General features: G+C 41.9%; 1 long non-coding RNA gene across 1 annotated transcript; it reads left to right on the plus strand.

The window, feature by feature from the left end:
- Window positions 1-1,194: 1,194 nt before the first annotated feature.
- On the plus strand, window positions 1,195-15,164 carry LOC111224980. Its single transcript, XR_002665251.1, has 3 exons — window positions 1,195-1,245; window positions 13,713-13,888; window positions 14,034-15,164. It is a non-coding gene; the product is annotated as an uncharacterized LOC111224980 (long non-coding RNA).
- The last annotated feature ends 12,578 nt before the right edge of the window (window positions 15,165-27,742 follow it).

Genomic DNA, 27,742 nt, shown 5'->3' on the forward strand with positions numbered 1-27,742 from the left:
GAAATTGCTGCTGTTCAAAACATCACACTTGATAGAAAAGGTGCTCTGACGTGTGCTGCATGTGTGGAAGCGGGAGGGAGAATATAAATATTGTCGGATTGTTTTGTGGGTGTGATAGGTACCAGGCTAGCAAAATGTTTTGATAACTGGCTATGGGTTAGGGCTGGGTGTATCAAAGATGAGAGTGCAGCACAAGCTAGCTCGTAATCCCAGCTCAGAACAGCGACCCCGTCCCATATACAACTTCAGTGACAAATAAAAAGTATTTGAAGCTTTGACATGCAACAGGACTGACACACCGGCTCGTCTAAAAGCATCTGCTTAACAGCCTTAAATGTAAAATAGTGCTCTCATGCCACCACACAAATGTGCACCTAGCATTCCCAAAACATAAAATCATCCTTTCCTTTTCCAATTTTCTAAATAGAGTTTCTCCTACTTGCATTTTCCAGCTGGTTGTGCTCTTTCTTGCCATTATCTTCTAAGCGCAGAACCTCAGTAGAAGTGGATGATGAGTGGTTTAGTGTAAATGATCCTGACTTAAACAGTGATTTACATCCCTGGTGAAAGACTCAGTGGTCCAGACACAGAGGCTGTATTTTCCCCTTGAGTCTGCAGGCTCCTGCAAACCTCTGCAGGCAATAGACATTAAAGGGCAATGTATTTCTCTGTAATTAAACAGTGAAACGGCACATTGAAAATAATGAGCAGTGTGCGTGGAAATGCGGATGTATGTAAATTAGTTTTATGCAAGCGATACCACGTCCCCTTGTACATTCGAGCTGCAGCAGGATGAGTGGTCACTTTGATGGGAGCTAATGTTGATCCTAATGAAAATAAATCTAACATGCATGTTTTCTTGAGAGGTTGCAGTGCTTGTGCAGTTTTCAGTGTTTAGTCGGCGAGTGCCAAACTCCTCGTCCTCACACAAGGAGGCCTTCTTTACCAAATAATTTGAGAGCAAATCTCAGCCAATTACTGTCAGAGTTAAAAAAAAAAACAAACTCTGGTGCTGGAAAAAGTCGGTGTGATTTGTGAAATTGGCTGTGATCAAGGCTCATACACGGAGGCCTCTTCAAAGAGGCCGGGGATTTAAAGTGTTGCATTGGACTTTTGAAGCAGAGTTAACAAACACTGTTGGGAACATGTACATTGCCCTCAGTCATTTGCCTTCATTTACGTGAACACTCAAAGTTATTTCTCGCATTAGAGCCGTGGAGGATCCATCTACGCTTTGCCATTAAGGTGAGAGTTTCTGGTTTAGTGCAGGTATTTGACTGTTTACAGAGGAGACACAAAGTTTCTATTAGATATTTATCTTAATGATTTCCTGTGAAATATAGATTATGCTGCAGATAGGAGATTCACTACAGCTTTTTTTTAGTTTAGTATTAATGATGTTTTTTGGAGCACAATCCACCATCATGTGTGGAAAATATTCTTTGTTTGACTAACTGAGTTAAAAGTGATGGGAATGGTGTTTACGCTGAGCTCGGTATAATCCTGGCAAAATATTGACAGAAGGTATCAGTGGTGGTATGACCGCCGCAACACTGGCAAATAAAGCAGCGCACGGTATGTTATTGATGTGTACATAAGCCTCTCCAAGTACCTCCAGAGAGACGCTAACTCACTGTTCCTCCTGCTTCTTGGAATTATAAAGCAATAACCTGTTGGGTGTTTTCCATTTACCTCCATGTGTACAGTCTGTCACGGTGCCAGGAGAGTCAACAGTGTTACAGATAGTGTACATAGATAACTGATATGAAGGCATTTATATGGGTCACCTAAGAGAACCATATGTTGTAGATTGTGCAATGTTCGCTCCATCGACTGTATGACCTCATAATATTTTCAATAAGTAAGTCTTTAAACCCTTTGTTTTCCCCTAATTCAACCATCATTGAAAGTAAATAAGCTGCATTTTATGTTTCACTTACGTTGGGCATTTGTGTGATTCCATACTTTCTGAAAATGATTCATACACCTCTGCTTTTCTTCTAAATCCAGTGTTTCTTTGTAAAACTGCAGCAATTTTCAGCCTCTAAACTTCAGCAGGCAGCTGAACAAACGTGAGATTAAACAGGCTATGCGTTCAGAGCTTGAAAGCGAACAAGAGGCAGAACTTCTGTGTGTATTTTGGTGTGTTTGTTTGTGTATGTCACTCTGTCTGTGTGACTACATGTGTTTATTTTCCCCATTGGCCTCCCACACACTCAAAACACTATTTCATAAAGGAGCTAATATTGTCTCACGTTCCAACACATTTGTAAAATGAAAACCAGAGCCTCAAGTCATCAGATCATCTTTCCCTTCTTCCAGAGGCCCCATACAGTACTGCCTGGAGTTTTCCCAATAACTTTATGGTATATATCTTTTTACATTCATGGAGCCGTCTTTCTCATCAGTCGTATCACGCCATCAGAAATGCAATCAAATAATCTTTAGTGAGGATTAATTCTCAACAAAGGATTATTTGAAGCAGCGACATGGCATGTGGAAATGTGATGCAAACATGGAAATGGAAGAAACATGTTGACAAATTGTGAAAATCCTCTTAAAAGGGAATTATCTGAACATATAGGGGGGAGAGTTTAAATTGTGGAAATTTAGCTGTTATCTCTGGTTGCTTAGTGACTAATTCACCAAGCAAAAACCTCCTTTAGGGGATATTTGCATATGCAAAATACAGAGATAGGGGAATAAACAATCTCTGGGTATTTGGAGGTGTGTGTGTGTGTGTGTGTGTGTGTGTGTGTGTGTGTGTGTGTGTGTGTGTGTGTGTGTGTGTCTGTACCGCATGGAGCGCCGCATCACACAACAAGGATCGAGTACCGCGGACTCGTTCACACACCGACATCCACGCTCACACACATCCCGCGATAACACGCTACCCCATCTCGCGCACGCCGCCCTACCACTCCTATCCACCTCACTTACCTAGCACTCACTCGCGGATACGGGACAGAAAAGCCGGCCGCTCACCCCGTGTGTCCTTTGCGGTGTTGTGTGGTGTGCTGTTGTGTGTGTGTGTGTGTGTGAGAACAGGACTGACATGGATCACAGAATACAGAGGAGCAGAGTGCATCAGCAGGTCTTCCTGCCATCCTCAACTAAGTGCTGCATGTGGGGAGATAGCATGTCAGTGTGTGTGCTCCACAACTTTGATCTGCATGAAGTTCCTCAGTGAATCACTCCAGTGTGTTTGTGTGTATGCATGAGTGTATGTGGGAGTGTACAGCCCACAAATTTGGTAGAACTCAAATTAGTTTTTAATTAAAGATTGTCTTGTTTGAAGAGTAAATACGAGGAAAGTTTGTACAAAGTCATCTGAGAAGTCAGACATTCAGTGACTCAGCTGTGTAACGTTGTGAAGGAGACTGTTATTGAAATAATAAGAATAGACTCAGAGTAGCTGTTTTCCTTGTGATTCTTGTCCTGGTTGTAATTACTGGTCGTAACAGGAAACAGGAAGGGTTTGATAGCAGCAATGTCACAAATTCAACAGAGGAGCAACTGACAAACAGAAGTCTGTCAGTACTTGTTATGATCATGATCTAATTTTGCGCGGCATATGGCGTGAAGAGTTTTCCACATGACAGCGGAGCCCTTGCAAAGATTAAAAACAGGGACACAAAACAAATATCCTCCGAAGGTCGGGCCGTGTCATTACGGTTCGGCCTTCGTCATCTAGGACGGCTACGAAGGGCCACACATTCGTAGACCGCGTCCTTCGAAGGATGCGGCCTCTGAGTTAGGACATGAATGTTGTTTTGAAGAGACATTTTTGATGTGACTGCTTCACAATAAAAGCCAGTTGAACTCATGTGCAGCAATGGAGCAGTAGGAAATGTATTTGCATCGGCAATAACTTGACACACCTTTGATATGACTGTGGGAGAATGAACTGCAGACAGTGAGGCTGATGTGAACAAGGTAAAACTACAAACAGTAATGCAGGATTTCATGCATGTGACAGCAATTTTAATCCAGTGTGTTTCCTCACTCGGCAATAGATAGTGAATTAAAAGAAACTTATTCAAATGAAAATCTTTGAGATTTCCACTGAAAAGTCCTGCATTAACTACGTCAAGATCACAAAATACAAGCCTTCTTATTATTTTATCCTTCGGTGAACTTTGTCACTGTAACTGTGCACGTGCTCCACTGGCTGCAACAGGTGCCTCTGACCCAACTCACATCTACATGAACACTTGCACCTACCTCAAGAAAGGGAGTGAATCAATATAGAAACAAGTTTGTTCTGTCTTATTGTGGCTTTCACAGTGTGCACTGCCTCAGAGGCACTTCATTATAACATGTATTAAATACAGGCAGAGGCAGAACATCCTGTCCCCATAACTGGAACCTGTATGCGTGCGTGTGTGTGTGTGTGTGTGTGTATGTGTGTGTGTCAGAGCAACGACAAGAGAGATAGTCAGTTTTTTTTTTTTGTTGCACTCTGATAAGACAGAGAATAGGACGTGCAGTCACTTTGCATACATGCGTGTGTGTGTTCTCGCGTCAGTGCGATCACGTAACTTGTGATGAACAGAAAACAAAGAGCTGAAGTGATAGATGAACACTGGCAGGCTTCACTGACTAAATGCTGGACCATTAGTGTTTGCCTGCTGTATAAACAGCAAACGTAACTGCACTTTGGATAATAGATAATATATTACGGAGCTTCCATTATAAAAGGGTCTCTTTAATCACACGCAGCGCTGTTTGTTCAACCAGCTCTGGAAAAGACAATGCTTGTATTTTTAACAGGAAGAGCAGACCTTGTATGGAAAATGATTTATCACATGGAAAGTTGCAGAGAGAGTGGTCTACACATCTGGAACACACATACACACTGTTGGCTCCTTCCTTGTTACAGTAAGCAGAGGGATGGATTGGCCATCTAAAGAATTGTCCTGCATGGTGAAGGTCAGCAGTGTGTAGGTAGTAGTGTGTGTGTGTGTGTGTGTGTGTGTGTGTGTGTGTGTGTGTGTGTGTGTGTGTGTGTGTGTGTGTGTGTGTGTGTGTGTGTGTGTGTGGTGATGTTTACCACAGCTCATGAGTCCATCTTTCTTCCCTGCATTCTTTTCATTCATTCTTCATTTTCTTTAATACTCTTGAGTTGAGGATGACAGACTGATTGTACTGGCCTGAAGTGAGTTATGCTGCGTTCAGGTGACTATTAGAAATACCTGTATTAAATAGTTTTGCATGCTTAGATGTAGAGTGTAGTCACCTGTTATTGGCCAAAATTTCTAGGGCTGTTTTAGTGAATGTATAAAGTCGGCCAGGTTCTTCTCTCGTCGGAGTTCACCTCGCTTTACTCAAAGTGAGAGGCACTGACTCTGAGTGTGTGTGTGTATGTCCGTGTGTGTGTGTGCATGTGTGTGTGCATGTGTAGGGACAGAGCGAGAAAAGCAGACACATGAACAACCACAAAGGATGATGACAGAGAGAGAAACACTAACATAATGGAAAGCTCATCATTGTTCCAGTTTTGTTCAGACTCATTGAGCCTGACAGTGTGATCACTGTGGGGACACACATGCGTCACTTCTCCTCATCAAGCCCTCGATACACTCTGTCCCGCTGGTGTGTGTATGTCCGCGTATGTGTTTGCATAACCCACTCAGCCACGATTTCATAACCGCATTCATCTCGGACATCGCTGCTCACTTCCCACACAGCTGAATATTGATGGAGCTTCAGGCCTGAATTACATTTACTTTCTCTTAGTTTCTTCCTAAAAAGCATTAAATGTATTGAGCGGAGTAGAAGAACAGAAAAAACGAATCCAAATGACCTCAAGAAAGAAAAATGACTGAGACTTCAGAATGAGAAATATACAGGTTTGCTTGAGTCCAGCTTTGTGGTAACTCTCACTGGACTCACAGGTGGTGAGAACTCACAGGTTATGTTTAGCTCAATATACTAATATACTTATTTCATGGGGGTCATATTTGATCATACCTTAATGTAAGATTTAAGCCCAAAATGCGATTTAAAGCTTTTAGTATTTTGACATTTATATAAAAGCTCTGGGAACTTATTGGTTTATTTTGACCGACAGTCAGTGAAAATCTGAAAATGTGTATGCAGTGCAAGAATTGTGTAGTTCAACCATTACACATTTTTTTTTATGTTCTTTGAGGGACGGGTGCACAATCAGATGTTCATTTTGTGCAACTGCATAGCACTGTGTTTCTTTTCACCTTTTTAACCTTAAATCCCTGTGATCAGTGTCTTCATATTTTCAAATGTATGTGTGCTATGTGTGTTTGGGGACATGAAATCCAGGTTACAATCAGTTTGAACAGATCCGGCTCTTTTTTGGAAAAAGAAAAAGAAAGTTATATTTTTATATATTGATTAAATCCAAAAGTTTATTTTTTCTGAATATTTGTAAATGACCAAATTTAATAAGTGATCTGATTAACTTATCTGACACACATATGCATACATCCACCGGCACTAACAAGCTCTCAGCCCTCTTGGATCTGTGCCAGAATCACAGATTATACAACCAGCCCTGCAGTAGGTTACTGTGTGTGTGTGTGTGTGTGTGTGTGTGTGTGTGTGTGTGTGTGTGTGTGTGTGTGTGTGTGTGTGTGTGTGTGTGTGTGTGTGTGTGTGTGTGTGTGTGTGTGTGTGTGTGTGTGTGTGTTTTTATATGTGTGTCCAAACAGCTTTAAAACTGGATTGCATCCAGGCAAAGTTTTTTTTTTTTTTTTTTTTTTTGCATGCTGACAAGTGACATTTGATTTTCAAATTTCTGACCTTTGCAACTGTGAGTTCATCAATATGTGAACGTGGATTTGACTGTCCACAGGGACCCGGCAGTTTTCTGTGAATTCATCCAGAGACGTGTCCAGAGAGGCAGAGAGCTACGCGTGAGGACGCCTCACAAATCTCACCAGCTGTCTGTCTTATCCGTCTCTCTGAGCCCGAGGCTTTGACATTAATTGTTTCTGTTGCTTCATATTTCATCAAAGAAGAATTCACACACTCTGTTCCAGTGCTTGAAGAAACTGTCATGAGGTGGTTGCACTTGCAGGAGAGCTAGCACTTCAGGTGACGAACTGAGCGGCTCTGCGAGCTGACTCCTCTTGTTTCACAAGTGGGAGATTTTAACACTTTAAATAATGCAGGGATGAATCTGTGAGACTTCTGTCCCCCGCTTTCTCTCTATTTCTGTCTGGGCAACTGGTGTCATCTGCCTCTGCACCGGTTTCTGCCTCACCAAAAAGACAGAGTGCAGCTTTTGCTCCATTTCCTGTCACCGCTCTGTCTGTCAGACCAGATCAGACACTGCATCTTTTCTGAAAACAGTTGCATGTCAACAATACATTTACAGGAGAATTACATTGTTTCCTAGTGTTTAGAGACAGCATGATGTGTGTTGTCATCTCTCAGCACAGTGTAGCATATTCACCTCATCAGTGACGATTACTGCGTCGGCTCCAGGCTACTATCATGCCGTTGCCATGACATCTGGAATCCACAAAAAGATGCTGGTGTGATTGGTGGGGTGGAGCGGGTGGAGGCCTGTTGACAGAAACACACACACACACACACACACACACAAGCCCACACATGAAAGACGCAAAGACACAGAGTCAGAGACACACACACACACACACACACACACATTTTACCTACTTAGATAAAAGGGGGGGATAATAATCCAACAGACTGCCCTCGTGAAAACATACTGAGTGATTAGAGGTCATTACAACACAGCATGCTCTCAGGTAGCCAATCTGGTTCCATGCCCACAGCAGCCGATGACAGATTGAGTGGCTCTCAGTCCGACTTTGTGTCAAAACACGTTCCCGGTCTGTCATTGCGAGAGTTTTCAGATCTCTCCTGACAAATCTCTTGGATTCTGTCAGTAAATATTTCATACTGGGTGCGGGTATGGAAATGTTGTGATGAGGAAAGTGTTGCATAAACACGTTTCAATGCTCTAAAACAGATTATAAAACTGAGGAACTCAGCTGTAGCTTAAAGGGACCTTAGGGGAGAGGGAAAGGGAGGAAAATGGAGTGGACAGACAGAAAGAAAAGACTGATGTAACACTACAAAAAAAAAAAGAAGCAAATGTGAGAAACGGAAAAGAGCAAATAGGAGGACTGCAGGAGCCTTTATGTGCACATACATTTCAGTCAGCTAGGATGACACACAACATGCTTCCATACATCACAAACATATTAATGGACTATATGTGCATGTGTCTTCTATATTTTATTAATCTGGCAGCCAGGCACGCAGACATCTCATGGTACAGGGTGTGTAACGAGTGGAGACATGGCTTCATGGAATTTTAAACACACTCTGTCTCGCAGGAGCTCTATGAAGTCAATAATAAGAGCAGGATCTATATAAAATACTCTTATTGTGACAAATGAGAATGTTTATTTGTTAGGATCCCAGACTGCTCGTCTTCCTGGGGTCCAAATTCAAAAACATATATTTAAAAGTATACATTAAACATTACAGTCCACAGAAATCCACACAATGGAAAACATAAGACATTACGGTCAACACGAATGTCAAACACAGGTGTGGGAACGAAGGAAAAAGCAGCATTTGGATTAAAAATACATCAGTAAAGGAGGAAGAGCAGGAAGGCCAAGTTGAACGCAGCCCACTTCCTGTGAACAATTCCACAGTAAAAACAGTACGACACCCCTTTTTCACAACATTGTCTCAAGCCCTCAGTGGGATAGAATGAGTATGATCGGTTATGTGACCACTGTCAGGCGGTTGTCATGGTAATCTATGCAGGACCACCACCTCTGACCCACCCCGGTCTGCAGCCACATGACTCTGCTCTGCAGGCTGATAGGTTTACTGGCTGTGGTGCAACTGGCCATCAGGCATACCGGGACAAATCCCAGTGGGCCACCACACTGTACGTATTGGCACAAACCAAGCAAACATCCTCGCATATTTGGAAATAGCATGAAAGTGCTCATAGGTTGTCAGCAAGCAGAAACTGTAAAGGCAATATGGGAAACAAACTGTAGGAGGAAACCGAGAAACTCCACAAGAATGGGGTCACATCCACGAAGAAGATGACAACGACACGTTTCAGGAAACGAGTAAGACTCTCGTGATGTAACGCTCTTATATAAAAACTCCATTTACATTCCGATATATAAAGTGGTCTGTCGATTCACATCACCAGCATATGGATCTATTGGACGGCACAAAATGAGAGCACTGAGGCTGGATACTGACTTCCTGAATGTCCTACAATAAGCTTGTTCTCTGAAAACTCTCACATACCATACCGGTTATATTGTCAATACAGCTAAGGTCAACAGCAAAGGCTTATTTTGCAGTTCAGATTCAAACTGGAGATAAGACGGCCCTAAAGAAGAGTAGACTCAGACTGACCCCTGTGCTCTCCCTCAGTTTCACCCTCTGTCTTGATTCCTTTGACTTTGGTTCTGCCCCTTTCAAACAAAACAGTGCCATGTTTATTTTAACAATTTTTTTCGTTGAGGGATTCCTGGGGTAACAATGAATGTTTAGCTGTTTTCACATGAAACCGGCTCAATAACAAGTGTTAACCATATTTTGACTCCCCACAAAGCAAACATTGTGTCTTGAAGTTTTGATGAGAGATAAATAGTTTGCCCGTGTGGTACTGGCCTATTGTTCAACAACCCAAATACAATCTGTTGCTGTAATCAGCTGCTGTCTTGCTCAACCGGACCTCAAACTTGGCACGGTGCTGATGCACTGAGCTGTTTGTACCAGGAAGATTTGGATTAGGGTATTATCAGTTTAAAAAGAATTAACCCAGGTATGTGCCAGGTCACTAAATTTATTATGTCACAAATGTGAAAACTTGGTTTAGATTTTAAAAATGTAGCACAGAGCTGATGATAAATGCATGCAGAGCGGTTTCTGATCATTGATTGTCTCTCTTTCCGATCTTGACACCAATGTGGTGCACTTTGTTTTTTCAAGTCTTTGCATGACGGATTAATCACAATCTTTATTGTAACTATATATCAGAAACAGCATGGCAGAAAATAGGCTGTTTGAAAAGTGAATTGAATTTATTAGCAAGGCACAACTCTGTGGACTGCTGTAAAGTACTGTACTGGAAGTCACACGGTTTCAATTCCCTGCTCATTATCCATCTCTCATTGCAAAGGTAATTACCAAATTTACTAATTACGTAACCTCAAAAGTAATAACTTTTGTTAATCAACCCAGCTCCATAAAAAGTCCTTTTTATTACAGCTTTAAAGCTACAACACCCACATGTCACAAATAGAAAACAAGACCATGTGGTTTAACAAGTAGGTACAACACTGGAGTTGTTGGGAGGCATATTTAGGATAATCATCAGCCCTTACACCAAGCTAACAGATCCCAGACCGGTTTCTCTGCTGAACACAGAGAGAGACCAAACTGATAGCAAACCTCCGTCAATCTCCCAGAAAGACTTCCAAGCTGACGCCCAGAATGGAGCCACCAGTAGATAAAAGAGGGAATCTTCACAGTATGGTTTGCTCTGATATGTAGAAAAAGTAGAATTCAGTGGTGGAGTGTGATACAAATACAATTTACCGACTTATAACACCATGTGTAAGGGAAAAGGTGAGCCGAATATTTTTAAAGCCTTTCAAGATTCACAGCCTCCTCGCTGAAATCATGACCTCGAGTACAACACTGAAAGGGAAACTTTAAGTCATTTTGCTTTGACGCAAAAGTCACTTTGTAGATATGAGAAGGCCTACCGGCATTGAACTGTAGGTCAGTGTTTGAGTATGCGTATGCACCAATAGGAAAGGTAGATTTCTCGAGTAACTTTATTTCCATCAGACGTTTGACTTATGAAACTCATTCTGTCATGAAAGAACTTTCTCGCAGGCTTTTTGTAGACTAATCCCTTTCTACTTTGGGGGAATGAGATGAGAGCAGAGCATGCAAGAAGCAAAACAGACCCAAGAAGTTCTGAAACACGACAGGAGGAGTCAGACCTAATCAGTGAATGCAAATGCCGTCCCCGCACCAGCCTCAGGTGCCTGCGTGACTATAGATGCCAAGAACGTGTGGAACTAATCCTCGGGATTTGGTACGCTTTACCCTCTCACCTTCCCACTGCTTTAAACTCCTTTCCCCATCTCCCTTGTCTGTCATGCTGCACCAATTTTTTCCTCTGTCCTGAAATATTTTTCTTCACATTCGATTTTTTTATGTTAGCACACAGTTGCCAGCCATGACCTTCCTTCCATTAATCTGTTCAGTGACTCCTGCTCACTTCCACCAATTTCCCATCCGCTTATATTTCCAACAGTTAGATTGCTAGCCCCTTCTTGTCCTCATTTTGCTTGTCACTCACCCTCCTACTTTTTCCCCTGCCTCCTCACTCATTATCTCCTCCCTCTATCCCCCTCTCCCTGTGGTGGCTTCAGTCCCTGCTCCACTTCCTCTTGTCTGTTTCTTCTCCTCACCCTCCTCTTTTCCTTCCCTCATCCGCTCTCCCATGGTACGACCGACTCACTCACACTGGCAGGGACCAAAAGTTCATTTGCACCTTTGCAGCAGACTCCGCTGAACCATTTCAAGGGTCACAGCTTTGACCTTGGGAGAACAGCGCTACTATGGCAACAGTGTAAGAGCCATGTTGAGTTACCACCTCCACCTTAGTACAGTAACAGAGATGAGGCTGTTTGAGAAGAAACCATGGTTAGAGATGTGATACCATATTTTGTGGTCACTATGGCACACATGCTTATACATCACCATCAGAAAAAGTCATAATGGTTACGGCCCTGTCATCAGCGCTGGAGAATGAAATTATTTTTAGCAGCGGTGGGACTGCGGTGGTGGTGAGGGGTTAGGGTATTTTTAGGTTACAAACATTCTTCTTCACGACCACCCAGGATCTCAGGCTGGCTGATTTTTTCTTCTTTCCCCCCATGGATCAACCATCATTACAGTTTCCCTAATCATTTTATAGCCATGTCTCCGTCAGTTGGCCAGTCCACTACTTCAGTCCAGCCTGAAATATCTCAACAGACACTGGGTACAGACATTTGTTGTACTCGGAGGATGAACCCTACTGATTGATGATCCTCTGACTTTCCATCTTACGCCACCAAGAGGTTTTATATGAAATGTGAAATGCTAATCCCTAATGTTGCTGTCAACAGAGTTTTGATTTGAATAGTTTAGTTAATTTCCAAATACCTGCAATATTTATATATCCATCAGCTTCAGCTGTGTTTGGTGCTAATTAGCAAATGTTAGCATGTTAACATGCTAAACTAAAATAGTTAACATGGTAAATGTTATACCTGCTAAACATGTCAAACATGACATATTAAGCATCGTGGCAGCTGGCATGTTAGCATGCTAATGTTGGCATTTTCCTCAGAGTACTGCTGCTCCCAAGGACAGCCTGGCAGAGCTGTTGGTGTGGCTGCAGACTCTTAGTCTTGTTGAGAAATAATTTGTTAGGTTAGTTATAGTAACAAAGTCAGTTGGCAACAGTGGACAGACGCCCAGCAGAAAGAAAAAGGCAAAGGAGTTGATTCCTATCTGGCTTTAGTTGTTTGCTACTTCGTTTATTCCAGCCAGGCTCACTTTCTAAATAAGCTAGTTACCCTGCTTGCTACATACCGAGACGTATGACTGCCTTAGTGAAAAATGAATGAAAATGTCATTTGTTCATGTATTTACATTCTAAGGCATCTGAGAGCACACTGTAATCACTACTGACTGCATGTTAGCATAGAAAATAGGTAAAAAAGAAAAAAAGGCTTCATGGATTTTATAGGTAGCTCTTGACTCATGGCTAATCACTTGTTGCTGTTCTATTTTAGCCCTACAGCTGTACATCTGAGAAAACCTGAGAAACCTGTGGTCAGTAAAACTTATTTTGCCTGCAGTTCCAGGAAAGAAGCTTAATTAACAACTGCCAAATGGCAAGCTGTATCAACAGGGTGAAGCAATTGGACAATTGAGGCTGTTATATCACACTTGAAATTAGGGAACATTGCCCCAAGGTGAGGGTCATTACAGAAACACTAACTGGATGGCCTCTTGCGTCAATGCCTGACTCAGCGAGATCAAATAAGGATATCCTGTTTGAACTGGAAAACAATCTGTTTCTCCGAAGGACCTCGAAGCTTAATTGTTTAACTGTTCGGTGTGTGTATGTTTATGCTTCCCTGTGTGCGAGTTTGAGCAAGTGAGTGACTGGCAGTAACAGTGCAAAACAGTACCAGTAAATGAAAGATAGCATGTGTCACTCAAAATACAGGCTCAATCATGTGCGTTTCATGTTTTTCTGGCTGGTTTAAAATCTTTTTTTCTTGGAATACTTATCATATTACTTTTTCATAACCCAAATTGGTAGTACATCCTATTTTGCCTTCAAAAACTGAGAGTGAATACACTTTTCTGCCATTTCCCATCTAATTTCAGGACTTGTGCTATCTCAAAATTAGTTGGACAATGTGTACTTAACATTGTACTTAACTGGCCACAACGTCAGATATAATTCAAGGTAACTTAGTGTCTAACCCTGGGCTGAAAAAAGAGCAACAACAGATTTTGTTTCCATGAACCCAAATTCTTTCTGTCCCTCAGACAATACAAATCCACGGTTGCATTCCCTCCGATTCCTGTAACCTTCCCTCAGTCACTTAAGTGAGTTTCCTCTGTCTGTCATATTGCAGGGCAGACAGCTGGACTGTGACTCCTGCGTCACCGTGCGCCGAATCCAGGTAGCAACGGCAGAGTTTAAGTGGCGTTTCCACGGAGACCACTCTCTGAGTCTTCAGAGATGAAAATGAAAGATTCCATGCGCTCATGCTGAAAGTGCTGCTGTCAAAGCTACGAGGTGGATAAGGAGGTGAGAGGAAACAGGAAGCATGACTGGCTGACTGGGCCAACATTTATGGAATGTCTTCCATGAGATGAATTTATTTTGCAGTTAATGTGTGTTTTTGTTTTTTATTTTATAATTACTCAGTGTTTTATTGTCGCTGTCTTTCCAGGAAGAAGAAATGGAGCACTAGTGATTTGCAGTTTGGAGCTGGATGAAGCTGGAATCTCAGTTTTCCATGTATTCATGGTTGGAGAATGGTTTCCATGTATGGCCGGGAGCAGCGTGCATGAAGCTAGAGTGAAAATGGAGCTTTACTGAATAATTAACAGCCTTTCATATGCTGTTATGCACAGTTTGAACTGAACTCGTACATGTGGACAGGAATTAAGTCATATTTGATTTAGCAAGAATTAAAGGCTGATTCATTTTTATTTCAGATTTACACACACAAAACTTTCTGCGATTGTCCACATCTAAAACTTCTTATCAACTCTGGAGAAAGAAAAATTGTACAAACAGGCCTCACACAGGCCATTCCTTTCCCTGTGCATGCTGGGAAATGCAGTAAACTAGCAATCGCATTGTTGCCAGGGAACGCACAAGGGAACATATTCACTCGCATGCATTTAAACACATTAGAGGCATTTTCCTTGAACTTGCCCACCGATACACGTGATGCACACAAAGGAGTAAATCATCACATCACCCAGGCCACAGAGGGAGGGTAACGCTCACAGACATGCAAACACTTTCCGCAAGTAACTCCACATTATTACCACATACTGACATTAGGCGTTTTACCAAGACTCTTGCACATGCCCCATGATGCACAGTGGGGGTATATGGTATGCGTGCATGACTATACAATTAGCATCATAGTATGGCACTTATACACACACAGCAGCCTCTTCTGGTATGCACAAGGGCACTCTTATTTACATGCGTCAAACACACTATGCCCCACTGTTCACACACAACACACACACACACTATTCTGCCCAGATACTGTATAATGATGATGCTACTTTGGTCCCCAAACAAGATTATTCAAGCGTCTTTCTTTTTCATGCATCCATCATTCTCCGTCTTTTTGTCAGACGGCCCCTTGTGCTCATCTTTTGTCAGTTACCGTATTTACATTTTGTTGAGGTTTTCCTGGATATTTCTTGCATGTGCAAATAATGTTGACAAGCTGTATGTAAATCGTTGAAATTTTACATGCACATGTGAAAAATTTAATATCAAAACATGTTATTTGTGAATCTGAATTGGAAATGTGAACTAAAAAGTAGCTTTGAAAACCTGAAAGCTTAAATGAAAGATCATTGATGGGAAAAAAAAAAACAGTTAGCAGTGATTTTTTTTTTTTTTTGAATTTATGACCATGATGCAAAACCTACGTAAAAGTATTAGAATGAAATTTCAGGCTGTTTAGTCAGTTGCCCCCGTGATGCCCTACATCTGTCATCTTGTTAAGAACACCATACTTCTGTCCAGGAAGTGAGGCTGCCAAAGTGGGATAGTAGGAGTGTGTCTGCATAGTAACAAAGCCTGCCAAAGCATGAGGAATAATTGTGTGTGTGTGTGTGTGTGTGTGTGTGTGTGGTGCTCTGGCTACAGTCTGCAGGGGGTCTGTTCCTCTTCACTGGGCACAGAGATACAGTGTAAACAACTCCCCCAGTCAGCCAATCAGACAACACACTACAGTGACACCCATGCCCTGACAGTAACCTCACCAACACACACATGCGCGCACACACACACACACACACACACACACAGATGTCCATGACCAAACACAGTCAGAGTGGATGTGAGACACACATACAGTCATGTGAAAACTTAAACACACCCTGTGGAAATATTTAAACAAGCAAAACATTTGATCCTTTTTGAAACAGTGCCACAGAGAAAGGTGATATACTTGAACACACAACACATTAAACATTAAAATTGCTCCAGATTGGGTGCCAATGATAAGAACCTTTGCAAAAAGAAGTCTCCCAGAACCCAGAAAAAGCATTTACCATCTCAAAAGAACATTAGAGCAACACTGCAGTTTGCCAGTGAACATATAGGCAAAGATCAGGCCTTTTGGAATAATGTGCTCGAGACAGACAAACCACAGCGTTGTTTGGCCACAGTAACAGTGGACATGTTTTGGCGCAGACCAAAGACAGCTTTTCAGGAGAACCTGACACCGACTGTGAAGCACGGTGGTGGAAATGAAATGGTTTGAGGTTGTCTCCTTGCCTCAGGGACTGGGCAGCTTGCAGTCATCGATTCAACCATGAATTCTGCATCATATCAGAGAGTGCTTGAAGATAAAGTGAGGCCATCTGTCCCAAAGCTGAAGTAGAACCAGAAGTGGACATTTCAACAGGGTAATGATAACTAGCAAATCAGTACATGCAAGAAAACCCTCAAACATCTTGCAACTTCTACATGGAAGTGTAACCGAGCCAGAAATGATTACAGAATGAATGTCAACAACGGCACCTTACTGAGACTCCACCCCAAACAATACACTATTTTTAGCCCAAACTAAATGGCTCACAGGTGACGGAGCAAAACAATGGGATTTCCACAAACACATGCAAGTCCACGAATAAAATGTGTCTTACTGAGTAACGTGATTAATTTACCAAGTAGTAAAAGATCCATTTAAAACATCCCAATATTCAAAACAGATTTGTTTTAACACGATTGCCAAGACTGAAATGATCATAAATAGCTAAAAAAAACAAACAGAATGTACCCAAACTTCAAGATAGAGGAACTATTAATTGATCTGGAGAGGAGCCTTAGCTAACCCTGAAACTGGAAAGCACCTTAGGGAGAGGCACAGGATTAGTGCACACGGCAAAATGACACTTACAGTAAAAGGCATGCAAATATAAAGGGAAGGGAAGAAAAACCTGCTACGCTATGAGGTCACCCTATAAGGGTATTTCTTTCCAATTTAGAATGACATTCTCCAGTAATAGTCCTCTCAAGCGAAAGTAAAAACAGAAGTAAGACTTCTAAAAACCCAACCATGTGGGAATATAATGAAATGTCAATAAGACTAACAGCAGGCCGTTATATAACAAAAAAAAAAAAAAGAACAGACGAAAGTCCAACAAGCCAAAGGATAAAAGTCAATATCAAACAATAAAATTCAAGCGAGTAGTAGTCACTATCAGACTGGGCACAACAGCAGTGGTTGTCTCTGCTCTTGGCTGCACGCAACACCCCTGTGTCTGGGATAACACTACGGGACCAGGTGGACGTTTGTGCCAGGTTTCTCAGCAAGTCATTACAGGACACACTGGGAGCAGCTCCGCACACAAGAACGTCGATCTTGACCAGAACAGGCCCAACATGGCAGCAGAGGAAAAGGATGATAAAGGCTTTCTCCTAACAGTCTTTATCTCCGTGGGACGAGGGGGAAACTCCCCGCATTGGTTGCACAGCGCAGGGTCTGCTGGCTGAAATGGGCCTAGCGAAGGCAAGCTGATGTTAGAGATGCCTACAGGAAGTTATTTCTGCTAAAGGGGGCCATACCAGCTTCTGAGGTGAAGGGTATGCTCCTTCCACAGAGGAATAATACATCTATTGATATTTTTGTTAAATTAATTATTGAAAACACAATTTTTCTTGTGGTTTTGTTCAATATCGCCTTTCCCTGCAGGCACTGTATCAAAGAGGATCAAATGTGCTTGTTCAAATATGTTGGAAAAGTCAACAATTTCCACACACACACACACACACACACACACACACAGTACAGCATGAACTGTTAGAGGACACACAGCAGAGACGTTCATGACACTATCTGACCTCATTTCAGTGTGAGTGTGTCTGAAGTGGGGGAGGCTGCAGACAGACATACATTAGTGATGGAGCCGAGTCTGGGGTCCCACACGACTAACATAATGGCACACACATTGTACTCTTAAATGTATTTCACAGTACACAGTATCCACTTCCACCCAGGCACGGCAGCATGTGTGATATTGTCACCTCCACAAAAAAAAAAAAAACAGTGTGAAAAACTCCAGCACAGCCTGTTATGATGTTTGTCCTTGTGTAAGTCCTTGTTTTCTGCTGTTTTTGTTCCTCTGGAAGGAAGCCATAATGAAATCCCTGTGTGGACCACAGAATCCCATCGTCCTCTCCTGTCCTTGTCTGGGGGAGCAGAGTCAGGAGAATGAGGAGAGGTGTCCCGAGACAGACACACAGAAAGACAAATTAATTAGTAATTAAAGACAGTGAGAGAAATGTGTAGGTCTTATGGGTGTTGTGTGAGAGTATGCAGACAGCGGGCGAAGAGGTGAACCTGTCTTTGTCAAAGTGCTCTCTGTCTCTTTGTCCCAATGAGGGTTTCCACTTGAGAATGTGTGTGATCCTGGCATGAAAAAGTAAAGATGTAATAAACATTGCACAGAAAGAAGAAAATTAGCTTGAGATAATTTTTTTATGATAATACACTAGGCCTCTCTTTTCAAGGGGCACTCGCACCTCTGCACTGTTGTCAGCCAATGACAGGTCACCACATCTGACCCAGAGGCCACTATGTGATATGGCAATGCTTTTTCAACTTTAAAGTGACATGTTCAAAGGGTTTTGAGTCACACAAATTCTGTGGTCACAATATTTAATATAAAGATTCAAATTTAGTTTTCTTGTGCCTTGGACTTCAGCAGATTGTCATTTTGTCCTGTTGACCTCAGGAAACTTAAGACAACGTTCTAGCGCAAAAGTGAGGAAATCAGAACCGAAGCAACTAGAAATAATGTGAGGAAACATTTTGGACACCTTTTTTCACCATAGATGAAAAAATGGTGGATTATGTTGAGGCTGTTTGATGACTCTCTAAAAATGCCATTGCTTTACAATAACAACAGCTTGTGGAGTGAAGCAGTGGAGGCATGGAAGAGTTATGCATTAGGCTACATGGATTGGTTAGTAAAGTAAGTATGTAGGGAAAAGTGAATTAACAAAAAGGGAGACATTTTCGACACAGTTGGAACAGTTTGTTCCAATGTAGGAGGCTCCATTATGATTGGTTGGTGTGCTATCATAAAATTACTCTCCTAATACCAATCAATCAATAATACCAGCAACATTGAAATAATGCATTTTCTTCAGATATTCAGGAAGCCTGTCCATGTGATGGTAACATGGCAAAATTAGCATTTTATTTTATTCTTTCAAGAATTAGAAATGTTCACACCTGCAGGGCAGTTGGAAGGAAACACACACACACACACACACACACACATCCTCTCTCTCTCTCTCTCTCTCTCTCTCTCTCTCTCTCTCTGTGGGCGCATTACCAGGTCTGTGCTTGTGATTTAGTGAACCATTTTAGTCAAGGGCGTGTAAAGGCAGCACTGGGACAATAGACCTCAGGGTCAGATCCATATTCATTTTTACATCACATTTATACAAGACACAATGCAGATAGATTGATTCAGTCCTCCTGATACATGCATAAACAACAGCAAAGGTGCAGCACCTATGAGCCTCATGACAGCATACACACACACACACACACTCAAATGCAAGTACAGATGACGACCAATGCATCTTCATAAAGTGTACATGCCACTGTAAATTTCTTGACTGTATTGAAGAGGCAGAGTGCTTCTCTGCCTCTTCAATATTCATGGTGATGGAGATAGAAAGGGCCAAAAGGGCCTGAGTTAAACAACACACACACATATACACACACACACTATATTAAGTGTGTTAGAGGTAAGACATTACTTCTGGACTCTAATTTGTAGCTGAAATGCTTCCTTCAATACTGCCATACCTGTATGTGATTTAGATTGATTCTATATTGGTGAAATGTATTTTTTAGGTGATTTTTATAATGAAACTCCAAGAAGTGCATTGGGACATGTATAATAGTTTACTGCAACTGAACCTACAGTCCTCCTGTTGGAGCAGACATTTTTTTTTGTGCTCCACAGGCAGATCCATGGTCTCTAGCTTCTACACCATGGGTAGTAGGATTACGAAACAAAATCCCAGCATGCTGAGTTGAGAATATTCAAATCTTCTTTTCCTCCAGACAGAGGATGAGCAGAGGTGTGGGTGCAGTCAGGCTAAAGATGGGATTGTCTTTTAAGGACACGCTCACTGAATCCACAAAAACACAGTCTGGGAGGCTGTGTGCCTCTTGGGATATTGTGTGAGTGAGCGTACTGCATCCATCTGCCCCATCACCCCCCCCCATCTCTATCTTCTCCCCTGCTCGCCTCCTTTCATCTCCAGGTGGGCCCACTATAGCCCACTGCATGCATGTATTAGTGCTTTCTTGAAGTGAGGCGACCTTCGGATGCCCTTCAGTTTCCATAGCAGCGAGCGGGCAAGTCATGTAACATTAACATGCGCCAAGCTAGAGCAGCGGCCTGATCAAAGCTCCATTGATTTTGTGTCCCAGATTTATTCCAAATACCCTCCTTCATCCAATTAGAAAGAAGCAGGGCTACGTCTTTCTTTATCACTAAAATGGGACTTGTAAATGAATTTAGCTGGAAAGTTGAAAACATTGAAGCGTGGTAAAAGATTTAAAATGTACAGTTACGTCTTGTTTTTAAATCACAGTTCTCTGAATGAAACCCAAAGCAAGGTTGAAAGACAAGGGGTTTTTTTTGGCTCTGTGGATGGCAAATTTAATCTGTTGGTGCACCACTGGATTGATTTCCATTAAATTTGTACAAACATCGATGGTTCCCAGAGGATGAACTGTAATGACTTTGGTGACCCCCTTACTTTTCCCCTAGTGTATCATTAGGTAGAAAGATTTATGACTGAATACCTGCAAAGCTAATGATGTGTCCATTAGCTTCAGCCGTAGTTTGTGTTTAGTGCTAATTAGCAAATGTTAGCGTGCTAACACTAAGATAGCGAATACGTTGGACAATACACCTGCTAAACAGCAGCATGTTATCATTGCCATTCTGAGCATGTTAGCATGCTAATATAAGAGTAACAATCTGTACTTTTTATCATTTACAAAATACAAGCAAAGTCACAATAGCATGAGTTTATTGATTTTTAAAAGCATCCTTCATCATGGCATTAAAACATAGTGCAGACGATCATTTCCCTAAGAGATAAAGGTCGGTGGTGATGGTGAGGGACAGTAATGGAGAGGTGTCCTCAGAGGCTCATTGGTGCATTGATTTGTGTTTTAGAAGGATCCTAGTTTAACCCTTTCAAGGGGACAGCAGTGCTGGATGAGGCAGATTAACAGAGAATCATTGTCACTGGCTGAAACACACTCATTAGGTTCATGGAAGTGACTGCTCTGCACAATATTTTGAGATTTTAATCCATAAACACACAACACAGACATACAGAGTGTTGGGTGGGCAGAAGGATAGTGAGATTAGATGTGAGGGGAGTCAGGGATCAGACAGACAGCAGAGACAGATAAGTAGATACGGATACAGGATTAACACACACCTACTCAAACACACACATACAGTGGATTTAAGAGGTGGTGGCTCGCTGACCTTTGCCCTTTAAACTGCGACAGGATTGCATCCAAAGCACACAAAGGAAAGAATAAAGTTACGTACTGACAGATGCTTAACACTTAGCATCTGTAGAGGCTTGTTTTTTTTCCTGTATGTGGAAAAAAAAGACAAAGACAGTGCACAAAAAAACAAATCAAGGGCAAATAAAGACTCAGTAAAATACTCCAGAGGCTCCTGTCTCTCCCCCGGTTATCCGCTGTCTAGCCTCTCGTTTAGCTCCTGGGTCGGGATTTAGCATAATCAATTACAAAACGAGCCCCCTCTCTCCTCCTCCTCCTCTCCTTCGTCCCCCTGCTCTTAGTCCGTCTCCATCCATCCCCTACTGTATTTCAGCTTTTGAGTGCAGATGATTGAATGTCAGTCTCTTTTCATGCATTTGCGTCTGCGCACAGGCAGAATATAGAGACATCGTGGCATTTCAGCTGCCCTTTGTCCCTGGGCCGCTGCGAGACGCCGATAAAGGACGTAACAAGCTCGGTCACAGATCAACCTTTCAGGGCTGGAGGAGGAGGAGGGATGAAAATGGAAAATGATTCAAAGGGGGGGGGGCAAGGACATGATGGGATGTGGTGATGTAAGAAAGCAAGGGTTGCTAAATTTTGGCTGACAGCGAAAGTGTGCATACGAATTCCTGTGTCTGAATGTGCTTGTTTACGTGCAGGGAAAAGTGTTTGCGGTTGCATATGCAGTCTGGCCTTCTCAGACTGCCATTTGAGATGAGTGCTTGTTGTTTACGTCTTGATTATGGCTACCCTAACCTATTACAACGCTGCATGGCCTAGCTTACCATACGGACTGAGCTTGAGGCCATTGCATGAGCATGAATAATGCAATGATCAACCGCTACCGCTCTGTTTTCTCCGTCTGTCTGTCTGCTCACCACCGCAGGGTATGGGACAAAAAATGGGCACACACCATATAAAACTCACCCCCGCTTAAAGGCGGCCTGTCTCAGTCTCTGTAATTGTGGTGACTCATAGCTGCTAAGCCAATTAATGACTCTTTAAGTAAATCTTTAATTTATAACATGCAGTTTGGTTAGGCTATAATCATCAGTCTTTGAAGAAGTGTAAAAATGTATTCCCCTATGCGGGAGCTGAGCTGCAACGGACCTCACGGACATTCAGTCGTTGAGCTATGTTAGGCTAAGCTTCATTTAGCATATGCTAACTTTGAAGAGTATGCAAAGACAAGGCATCCATGAGAAATTTTGAAACGACAGCTAGTTATAGCTAGCTAGATATATAGCCAAGAAATAGTCAGAATAGTCCAGTACATGACCCAATCATAAAACAGCAACTTGTCCTTTTTTACACTTTGTTTTATTATGAATTGAATAAATGATAACATGTTTGTGAGCTTTACAGGTGCTGGTTACCAGGGTTTTTCTTACTGTTTCCCCCTGATTTCTGTCTTCATACTATGCTAAGCTAAGATAAGATAACTGGCTGCTGGCTGCTGTGTTCAGACATGATATTGACCTTTTTATCTACCTTTGCAGTGTCTTTCACAAAAATGTTGGAATTGCCTTTAAACAAGCAATACAAATTAGGATTCTTCCAACACCAGGATTATTCATTGTAAAATATTGTCCACTGCGGTACAATAGGTTTACTTTGGCAATCTAACATTACTTACTGTTCCTCAAAATATACATGGGGTCTGGTTTGTATTTAATCGTATCAATCCTTCCATCAGACTTGGTGCTGTCCCTCTTTTTCATCCAAATGATGGATGTCTGTTTCAGACAGCATCGCATAAAATGACAGTCTATTAAAGATGGCGTGAATGTGTTTGATTCCCCAGCCTGCTTTTACTCCCCAGGGTGCTTTTCCACAAAACATATATGTTCTTCTTCGATTGGGCTGAAGGGAAAGCGGCCTCTTAGCGGCTGATATCATCTGACAGGCTGCGAGTGTCGGTGAATATGTGGAGCGATTCAGTAACACGGTGGCAGAGAGAGAGTGGAGATGTCCATGAATTGTAGAGTGCAGCTTAAATAGCAGTCTGATGCAATGTGCCGTAATCACGGGGCTGTCAGATACACACTTTAGGTGATTGTGTGTGTGTGTGTGTGTGTGTGTGTGTGTGTGTGTGTGTGTGTGTGTGTGTGTGTGTGTGTGTGTGTGTGTTCATGCAGAAAGAGAGAGATTAAAGATGGCGAGAAAATCCATTAAGGCTCAGTAATATGGATGAACCAGAACTAATCAGAGGCAGTGTGTTTACAGTATATGAATGTGTGCGCTCGTGTAGCAGGCAGTAATTAAAGCAATTAACACAATTGCACAACAGTGACATCTGTGGCTTGTCTGGCCATACAAACAGCAGCAGCATCTACAAAATGGCTGCTGACATAATGGTAAATCAGGTCATAAGATGGATGCTGTTGCATTGAAATGTTGTAAATGTGAAACTTTTAATGAAATAAAAATAAAAGATTTTTTTATATACAGGCCCTAGTTTGTCAACAATTAAGGACTTAAGGGGAAATTCAGGCTTCATACAACTTCGGTCTTACCATTGCATTTGTGTCTTTTACCTATAATTAAGTGGTTTAGCTAATTTGGCTAAACAGAATGATTTAGTTTTGTTGGTCAAACCTGCAAAATCAGTTGAAATAAAGTGTCATCTGCTGGGCTAAATGATATGATATAATTGTCAAAACCTTGTCCTACAAGTAGCTGTTACAACCCAAGAGGAATATAAAGTATATCTCAAAGGGGATATAAATTGATTTTTTAGGGCAGTTTGGAGATGCTTAACAAGCTTTAAACACAACATTGACATATTTCATTTGAAATGCTCTCTTCTATCCCTTGAGGGATATAGCCGGCTCCTCAGCTGCTAAATGCTCCACTGTACTCCACCAGCTATAGCTGCTGCCTGTTGCATATTGAAACGTGGTTTATTGGAGCAATGAGAACTGAACCAAAACAGTGAAGCGCTGCAGGTTATAAAACCAAAACAACGAGCTGAAAATATAATTAAAAGGATCCATATGAGGAGAGCGTTGGGTGGTAACTGTCTGTGAGACCGTTTTCATACTTCACATAGTCTTTTCATTTATTATTAATATAAAATACTGATTAAAGCAGCTTTATGTTTTCTTTATGTAACTGTGTTATTATAGACTTTGAACTGGACAAGAAGAACCTTCATGAGCAGCTATAAACCTGCTTTTATTCAAGTGTCTCCTATTGTCTCTTTTGTCTGCATGATGCTTAGCTGTTATTTACAGTCTGAAGCAAGAGCTCTTGTGTTCAGCATTATGTAATAGTTGACTCCAGTGGAGGCTACCATTGGATAGACTTATGTAAACAGCTTTCGTGCTGTTCTTTGGGTGACTCATTCCTGCTCAAACCTGCGCATTGTGGGTGGCGATGTGTTGTTTAGTGTGTGTTCTTATGTCATGATTGCAACAACCTCAGATGACGCTCGCACAAACTTACAATCACCGCACTGGTGTCTGCACCTGTGTAACTATGACATGACGAACACACACAAGCACACGCAGACAAAGACCCCTGACATTTGACGTCTCTCGTAATTGGTTTTTCAGGGAAAGATAGTGTATTAAAACGCACCTCATCCTCCCACAACAAAAGACAAACACAAAGAACACCTTCTTCTGTTTTTCTCTGCATCCCTCACCCCTTGGTCCACACCCTTCTCTCCCTCTCTCCGTCTTTGTCCCTCAGCCTGTGTTTATGTAACTGTCCTCGAGCTGAGGTGGCCATGTTCTTATGTATGAGTAGATGTGACTATTAAAAGGAGTTGTATGGTGGGTGGAGTGCCTTTAACAGAAGGGGATGAGCACCTCAGGCTAAAAGCTGCTTTTCAAGGTATAGAGGCCCACTGGAACAAAAAGGGGGGGGGGCACACCCTCTCAGGTGGGCTTTTTCATGTGCTAACATTCTAGGATTAAAGCCTCTGCAGGTGATTCAGGTATCAGATGCATGCATGACTGAAAAACATGTGACACCCATTAAGGACTCTATTGTTTAGAACAGTGTGCTTCGTCCCCTTGGGCAGTGGCTGTTTTTATGGTTTGAAACTTTTCTACAGGACAAAGAGGCAAAATGTTTTTGGCGTGAAGTGACTAGAGTCCCATTATAGATATGTATTGGCATAGATTTTGATTGATTTTCCAGTTCTAGTGGTCAATATATCATTAAAATGTCCAATGTTTTTATCTATGAAATAAAAGAATGGGGGTTCTGGTTTCATATATTTAACAGTTAAACAGTTAAAAATTGGCTTAAGGCAAAATAAAAAATCTCTTATTGTCTGTTGTGCTGCCAGATCTTTCTTTCTGTTCTCTTTTTAATTGGCCTGGGAGAGGCCACCATAAACAGGGACTGTCCCTGGAAAACAGGAGCGTCTGGTCACTTTATGACACCAGACAGATGTGATCAGGCCATATCATTCTGTGATTACATCCCCCACAGTCAAGACCTGGTCATGCAAGAAAGTGGAGCAGTGAAATCAATCCATGTGCCTTGTGAAACTTGGAGACATATGTAGGGACGACCCATGGGGTGGTGAACTTTTGCTAACATGTTGACCAGTCAGCCCAGCACTAATCGGACACATTTGTATGTTGTTTTCATGACTGCACATCACTTCGTTCAGTAAAGAGCCACTGAAGATGGGGAAATGGGCTCTCGAAGCTCATTAGCTTAGCTCGATCGCTAACGGACAATATGTTCACACTGTACACAATATGTTCTGATCCATACCGACTAAACAGTTGAGGCAAGATTTGTAGAATTGTAAAACTCAGTATCTGTGCTTGTTTGTGAAAAGGGGATTTTCTGCAGTGTGCTGTGGACCTGGATTTAACACCTACAGTTTAACCCCACAGGATGTGTTTGACTGCAGGTCCAGTGAATTAGTACACGATACTGAAGCTTGTTCTTCTCCCTTTTCTCCCATCTCATGTGCCAACTGTATTGTGTTCCCTGAATTCCACTGCCTCCTCGCATTAGGGGCAACATGCTTAGAGATTTATGAGGGAGATAACTGTAACCACTGACATAGAGTAATTATAGGAGGACAGAATAATTAACGGATGCATTCATCATTAATCATATGTGCCATTAAGATAAAATGTTACGGTTCATGTGTGCAGCTTGTGGTGGGATGTGCTGCGTGTGTGTGGAGGCAAGGTGCTTTTGAAAGATTTATATCTCTATAGGTGGTGGAGGCTATATGGTGTGGACACTGACATGCCAGCAGATAGACAAGGTCACGAGTGTGTGCAGCTGCTCGTCTGCCCCATCCCCCCAAAACCTATGAATATAACAGAACGTGTTTGTACGTGTATCAACAGGAAAAGCCAAAATCAAAGTTGCCACCCTCAGCAGCATCCATTATTGAGGAAACATAGAATCACTCTGTATTTATGATATTCCATTATCTGCCTTTCTACTTCCTTCCACAGAATTTATTTTTTGCTAAGCTAGAGGGATTTTTGTTTTGCTTACTTGCCGGGGCATTGTCAGTGTGTGAAAAGAACAAACCAGTGAGGAGTGTGCACACTTGAATCTGCTTTATGATTATGTATAGAGGAGATTTGAATTCCATCTTTTGATCTATCAGTGAACCTCAGCACTTTCCAAAAGTCAGAGGAAATCGAGCATTATGAAAATGGGCTGAAAATAGGTTGAATGTCAGAGACCTCAGCGTACAGATACTGCACAAGCAGTGCATCACATCTGGCATGCGCACACATTACTGCCGAACATCTCTCTGGCATAGGCTCTCAGTCTGGTAGAGTTGTGTTTGTCTTGAAAGTCACAAGTTCAGAAATGCTGAAATGAAGCTTTGAGTCTTGTGTCCTTCAAACAAAAACACTGATGTGTTTGGGCCAGTTTGTCTACATGACGAGGGATTTGAAGACAAAGAAGGAACCAGCTGCTGGTTCCATCATCCATTCCAATACCTCTTATGTGAAACCAATCAGGTTTAAGGATTAGGAGATCCTCCTATAAAAAAAAGAAAAATACTGACCACAACAAATAAATCTCAGTCATTTAATCTCATATTCAGTATTAAAGGTTTATAGATTGTGTGTCTGGAAAATTCAGATTGGAGTAGTAACTGTTCTAACTCTATCAAGAGCTAATGTAAAGGAAAACTAATTAAACAGTGTAAAACAATGTCCTGTTGCAACAATAAAAAGAGTGTGTTCATACAGTGCAAAATAAGCGCGATCTTGTTTAAGACTTTTTTAGAATCGAGGACGACATATTTTTGTGTCTTAGTAAAACGAGGTTAAAAAGCTACAGCCATGCTAGCGGCTCTGTGAGGGTGTATGAGAATCAGCTAAAAGTTTTGG

The sequence above is a fragment of the Seriola dumerili genome, unplaced genomic scaffold, assembly GCF_002260705.1.
Source record: "Seriola dumerili isolate Sdu_G_001 unplaced genomic scaffold, Sdu_1.0 BDQW01000138.1, whole genome shotgun sequence".
Lineage (NCBI taxonomy): Eukaryota > Metazoa > Chordata > Actinopteri > Carangiformes > Carangidae > Seriola > Seriola dumerili.